Genomic DNA, 7,512 nt, shown 5'->3' with positions numbered 1-7,512 from the left:
GTTGGGTTAAACATTTAACCCAACCGCTGGGTCAAAACAACCCAATTGCTGGGTTTGTCTCTATTTTACCCAGCACTGGGTTGTATTTAACCCAGCATTTTTTAGAGAGTGAGAACTAGCAAAAAGAAGACACGGATGCTGCTTCAATTCTTCTCCGGCGTTGTGGCTGGGCAAAGTATTTTGCGCTCTGCCTCTTTCTGCTCTCCTCCTCTCCAGTCATGTCCTCTACCACACAGTCCATCCTACTTTCTTCTGCACTGATCTCTACGCTGTTTCTTACTTCTGTCATGTCCTTTCCTACCTGCATTTCTTGTCTTTCCTCTGTTATTACTTCTGCACTGTCTTCCTCATTTCTTCTCCCTTCTCCTCTTTCCTCCTCCATGTTCCCAGATGTGGGCCGAGAAGAAACAAATGGAAGGAGGAAAGACATGATGTGATAGTAACGCCAAGGGCGTTTTTGGGTGGCAGCTGCTCCACTTTTTCTTTTCTTCTCCTCTCTCCTTTCCCTGACATAAACGTCACGGAGATCCCTCCACTTTTTCCTGCACTCATCCACTGTTAAGTTTAAAAACAATTACATAACTTTGTAAATCATGTTAACTTAGACATACTATTCTTTGATATGTCATTTCAGTGTTGGGTAAGTTACTCTAAAAAACAGTGTAATTAGATTACTGTATTAATTACTCTCACTAAAATGTATTGCATTACTAATTACTTCTTAAATCCCACATCAACCTCCACCAGTTGAACAATACAAGGATAGACATGAAACTGCTCTTTTCATTCTTTTTCATTTTCGTGCGACTGCCACTAGGGGGCGAATTCCGACAATCGTGTCCGAATGTCGTGTGCAGTGGAAAGGCGGCTTAATGCTGCGTTCAAGTCCTCCTGGGACGTTCGTACTTATGAGTTGACAAGTCGTAATTACGACGTCAGGTGCGTTCAAGTCAGTTTAGTCGGCACAAGATGGCGGTGTACCTTCTTTTAATAAATTACAAGAAAATACAACAGGGTCTGCATTTTATGTTTTTCTTTGGCAATCTCTCAGTCTCCCTCTGTCAGACATGCAGTTCTTCAGTACTTGTCACTGACAACCCACTAAACTATCAATTTAAACAAAAATTTACCGTCAACTACAGATGTTACATCCATCGATTCCGCCATGTTTCTCGTTGACACGCCCCCAACTCGGAAACTCGGGGCTTAAAGAAAATTTCGAGTTTCCCACTCGTAATAACGACTTTGTGGTGGTGTTCATGTGCGTTCAACTCGTAAATACGATCTATCCGACATGACTTGAACGCACCATATGCCTCGTACATACCGGGACGATTATCGCGCGCTTATCGCCGACGTTTTTCGAGCGTCTTTTGTGTTCATACCCAAGCGATTTTCGCAGGCGATGAGCCGAGTGAACGTGCAAATTCACTCCCTGACATTAGATGACGCTTAATGAAGAACAGAAATACCCCGGTACACATCGAATCCTATATTTGATCTGCAATTCCTCTCCATAACAACTCCCTCTTATCGAGATTTTTGTAGTCGCTATTGCGTTTGTCATAAAGCCCTTTGTGTTCAGACACCATGAGACCAGCAGCTCTACATTCATCTTGCCTCGATGCATCTCCTTGGTCTACTTACAATCAGGGAATATCAGGGGCAGCTGTCACTCTAAAGGACCCCCTTGCCACTATAGACATAATAAATACCTAGACGCTTCATTGGCTGCTTTGAGCCGTTGCTGCGATATAAGCTTTTCTAGATTTCTGCTTCCTGAAGACCCGGTTTACATCCTCAATATATATATATACATATACACCTTGCTACGTGTACTGTGTTAGGCTAACCGAGACTTGTCATTTGCACTTATATATTGTTGCTCTTTTGTTAGTTTTGACTGCTTTTATTGTCCTCATTTGTAAGTCGCTTTGGATAAAAGTGTCTGCTAAATGACTAAATAAAATAAATAAAAATGTCTAAGCAGTTGAAATGGTTTGACTTTAAAGGCTGGCTTGTGAAACATGACGTCCTCTTTATTCCTGTCTTACTATAGTGACTAGCATAAACTCTGGAAATAGACTTTTCAGGTTTGTTATAGAATAAAGATTTTTATAATGTAATATTACTCACACATGATAATGGGATGCATAATTAGGGTCAGTGCAATTAATACTGTCCTAACACCCCTCAAAGGCAGAACAGGCCTCTGGTTACCATGGCAGGTAATCTGATAACACTGGTTTTATTGCTCAAAGGAATGCGGGCAAATCAACTCTCACTCATTTCCTCATAGAAAAGACACATAATGCTCATAGAAATGGACTCTTCCCTATTAATTCATAGGCAAACTTTTCTATGACCTTCCTATTCCCAGGTCATTGTGTAAATAATGACAGAATTTTCTTTTTTTGGGGTGTGAATTATCATTGTTGTTAATGGTCCATCTATAAACATCCTGTCCAGCACATCATGTGGATACTCACTGTTCTTTGATGCCAAAAAACTGAAGTGAGCATCTCTGCCATATCTCTGCATCTGTCTCTGATCTGTCTGAAACTAAGCCAAAGGTGGGAATGACAAGTAAACAAATTCATTTAATTCTGTCAAAGCATATTTCACAGTTTTCATAACAATATGTTTAAGTTACAGCATAGCATAAATGCCACGTGCACTAGCGTTCAAAAGTTTGGGATACGATTTTTTTTTATGTTTTTGAAAGAGGACTGATATGTTCGCCAAGGCTGCATATTTTTGATCATAAAATATCAATATGTGAATAAGAATAAGTAAAATATCATTACAGTTTAAAAATATTTAATATGTTTTAAATTTAATAAGCTGAATTTATAGCATGTTAAAAACAGTTTTGATGCTTAATATGTTTTGGAAACCATGAGACATGTTTTTTTTTTGGGGGGGGGGGACAGAATTCAGAATTAAAAAGAACAGAATTTATTTACAATATAAATCTTTTTAACATTATAAATGTATGTACTGTCACTATATATATATATAAACGAACCCCAGACTTTTGAACAGTAGTGTGTTGTACAACATAAACTTGTGTTTTCTACTTTCTTGCACTTTATCTTGTAGTTCGTCAAGTTATAGTTATAGTTCTAGTCGAGCAGGTCCACTAGGCCTTGCCTCAGAGCATCTCATAGCCAATCATGGACTAAAATCTCAAACAACTCTCTGTAGCTCTCACAGCAGAAGTCCTGAAGTCCACTTAGACATAAACTCAAGAAAAGTGTTGAAGCAGTAAGAGTTTGTGTCGGCTACATCCGTTCTCAAGAGACAAATCTCTCGTGCTTCCGCATTAACTGGATCCAGAGGAGGCCAAGCTCTTGAACCACAAAACTGACAGCATATGGGAGAGTCCCGTTGCAGTTGGGGCTGAGTAAAACAAGTTATTTATTTAAAAACATCAACAATTTTATCAAGTGTTATGCTTTTACCATGGCAGTGATCAAATGAATGCACCCGAGGATTGTACATCTTCTTCTGGGACTCTCTTTTGTATCTTAGAAGTCCTGGAAGCCCACAACAGAGATCTGGTGAGGATTCTAGTGTCTGGAAATACTCCTGCTCCATCTGCTGGACAGTACAGAAAATGGTGTGACGAGACCATAAGGGAGAACTGGTTAAGAGAAACAGCATGCATTTTGAACACTATTATGTTCTACTTAAATTTATACACAAGATTAAGAGACTTATGTACACTAAAAAACAAAACAAGGATTTTCAAAGTTGTAAATAAAACAAAGGCTCTTGGAGTAAGTTTAATATTAAATAAGACAATCTAAGATATATTTTATTTGAGCAGCAGGTTCAAGAGCAGCAGGGTCAAGAGCTAAATGAGAATCCCATTCCCACCTTTCATGTTTAATCCAAAGTGTTACGTGCTGTTTTTGTAAAATTTACTAGCAATTTCTGAGTGAAAATTGTTTCAAAGTCATACACCAAATTATTTCCAGTATAAGAGATCTCTATATGGAAAAAAAAGTATTTTAAAATAAAGTTTCCACAATGTAAAAAGTTTTCAAAGTCTAGAAATATCACAAAAATGCTTCTTACTGTACTTAATCAATATAATTGAGGAGTGTTCCAATCTTTGAATCCATCACTGCAGAATCGTCCTCTGACAATGTGAAAAGTACTTATAATCATCAGTGCTACAGTAACTTTTGTGGGTCTGTGATACACATCAGGTATTATTTTCGTTTTAGTTAGATTAGCGTATCAATAATACTACTAATAATAATTTATAGCTGTAAAAAAAATTGCCACAAAATATAGAGTTTCTGCCAAACAACTAAATTCAATCTAAATTCTAAAGTTTCCAAAAGATGATGAATTCACATGCACACCTGACTGAAAAGTTCTCTTTTGAGATTCCATATGTAGGGTATCAGAGCGAATCAGACACTTTAAGATTTGATAAGATTGGTGTTGAACAACCCAAAGAGCCAAATTCCACAAAGGGGCCCAGGATGAGACAACAGGACGTTCGTAAATCAGATCCTAGCGCCAGCCAGTCGGAAGCAAGCCTAACTAACCAACTCTTTCACAGAACAGCTTTCATCATTAACACAAAAGAACACATTGATCATAACAACTCAGGAAGGAGATTGTCAATTTTGAGGCAAGTAATCAAGATTGATAGTCAAAGAGATGCACAGCATGACCATCACATGTAAATCCATGATAGTAGCCTGTGGTGATATAGGTGAGGAATCGTGTCAGGGCTGGATACGGCACACAAGAGGCTTCTTCCCCCGTTGCCTCAGGAGGGACAATATTGCTTGTGATGTCGACGAAGTGCTCTGGCCTGACCCAGCCCAAAGACAAGAAGAAGCACATTGATCACGTTTACTCCTTTGATTTTTGTCCCTTTTAGTATTGTATACTGTAGTACGGTGCATTGTAGGCTGTATACTGTACAATGAACAAATTGTATGACCCTGAACATTGTGCTTTCCATTTGTTAACAGTACTGACTGCTCAATAGATTTTGACTGGTTGCAGGTTCATAGCAACAAAGAACAAGAATTACAGTATCACAGAGACAAAGGACAAGTTTGTGAGATGCAGGGTACAGTACTGTAAAAATAGGGGTACAAGGAGGAGGAAGAACAAAAAAAATTGCAAAGAGCAAAGCAGAGTAGTAATTTCTGATCAATTTTGAGCTACTATGATAGAACATGTTTTCGTTCATCAAAAGACAATGACGGAAAAATATGAAATTTGTTTTGAGATAAAAAATTTACTTCTCCCTGAGATCTATATGTTTTGAACAATGTGTTTTCTATTTTTTGGTGTATTGTTTACTGACTGCTTGATAGTGTATATCATTTTGATCACTTTGTTTATGATTTGAGAGCAGTGTTTGATTTTGAACACAGGTAAAACTGTTTTGAGGCGAAAGTTTCATTTTGCGAGAGGAGTCAGAGGTTTTTTAAATAGTGCTTGAAGATGAGGTTTTGTGTTTAATGTTTTCAGAAAATGGAGCAAGGTTTCAGAAATTGTGTTTTAGCAATCGAGAAAAACTGTAAGTGATTGATGGTTAATGCAATTGCACATATTGCTATAAACTTGGGATTTCACATTTTCATTCTCTTAAACTCATTCTTTCTTCACTTTCTCCCTGCAACTTGTATGAATGTGTGAGCGCGTGTGTTTGTGTTAGACTAGTTTATATGTCTTAGATTTATCCAATAAAGTCTTATTTATATTGAAAAGAGAAGTATCTTGTATTTTGTGCTTACAAGTTAATGTCTTTAAACTGCCGATCTTGTTACTGTGCTAATAAATAGTGTTTTCACTATACTTTGGATATTAATATCCATTGCAGAATTTATGTTATACGGCTCGTTCAATGAATCGCTGACCGACTCAGTGATCAGCCGTGATTCTGTCCAAACTCCCTATAAAATCTTAAATGATTCCCTTTGAGCTAATTTGACCTGTTTCCCTTACACATCACACAGGTATTCCTGGGAGCAAATGTTCACTATTCCAATGGTTTTGACTATATTTTACCTACAGTTTCTTGTCTATCACAGACTTTTTTTTGAGTAGAGAAAGATGGTCTAATAAAGTTGTATTCCTCTTTGTCACTTTCTCTTCTAAGGATAAGACCTGAGGAGAGGTATGTTTAGACCAGGGATGTCAAAAGTTCCTGGAGGGCCACCCTGCAGTGTTTTGTTCCAACCCTGCTCCAACACACAAACCATGTAGTTTACAAATTAGCCTGAAGGCAGGGCTGGACGATATGGCCAAAATTTATATCACGATATATTTCTTAATTTCAATATGATATAATTCCGATATCGATATGAACACTATTTAAAAAAGGAAGGCTAACATACACTACCAGTCAAAAGGTTTTGAACAGTAAGATTGTTTATGTTTTTAAAGAAGTCTCTTCTGCTCACCAAGCCTGCATTTATTTGATCCAAAATACAGCAAAAACGGTAACATTCTGAAATATTTTTACTATTTAAAATAACTTTTCTATTTGAAAATATTTTAAAATGTAATTTATTTCTGTGATTTCAAAGCTGTATTTTTTAGCGTCATTACTCCAGTCACATGATCCTTTAGAAATCATTAGAATATTCTGATTTGCTACTCAAAAATAATTTATTATTATGTTGAAAACAGCAGAAGAACAGCATTTATCTGAAATAGAAATATTTTGTAACAGTATAAATGTCTTTATCATCATTTTTGATCAATTTAAAGCATCCTTGCTAAATAAAAGTATTAATTTCTTTCCAAAAAAAAAAAAGGAAACAGAAATCATACTGAATAGTGTATAATGTTACAAAAGCTTTTTTTATTTCAGATAAATGCTGATCTTTGGATCTTTCTATTCATTAAAGAATCCTGCAAAAAATGTGTTCAACTGTTTTAAATATTGATAATCAGCAAATTGGCATATTTTCTGCTTTTTTTCAGATTTCTGGATCATGTGACACTGAAGACTGGAGTAAAGATGGTGAAAATTCAGCTTTGATCACAGGAATAAATTACATTTTAAAATATATTCAAATAGAAAGCAGTCATTTTAAATAGTAAAAATATTTCAAAATTTTACTGTTTTTGCTGTACTTTGGATCAAATAAATGCAGGGTTGGTGAACAGAAGATAATTATTTACAAAAACATGAAAAATCTTACTGTTCAAAAACTTTTGACTGGTAGTGTAAATGATACTGACTCCAAGCTTTTGAATGGTATAGTGTATAATGTTACAAAAGCTTTTTTTATTTCAGATAAATGCTGATCTTTGGATCTTTCTATTCATTAAAGAATCCTGCAAAAAAATGTGTTCAACTGTTTTAAATATTGATAATCAGCAAATTGGCATATTTTCTGCTTTTTTTCAGATTTCTGGATCATGTGACACTGAAGACTGGAGTAAAGATGGTGAAAATTCAGCTTTGATCACAGGAATAAATTACATTTTAAAATATATTCAAATAGAAAGCAGTCATTTTAA

This window comes from Sinocyclocheilus anshuiensis, unplaced genomic scaffold (assembly GCF_001515605.1).
Source record: "Sinocyclocheilus anshuiensis isolate Anshui unplaced genomic scaffold, SAMN03320099.WGS_v1.1 scaffold894, whole genome shotgun sequence".
NCBI classification, from domain to species: domain Eukaryota; kingdom Metazoa; phylum Chordata; class Actinopteri; order Cypriniformes; family Cyprinidae; genus Sinocyclocheilus; species Sinocyclocheilus anshuiensis.
Note: the sequence above shows the minus strand (reverse complement) of the source record.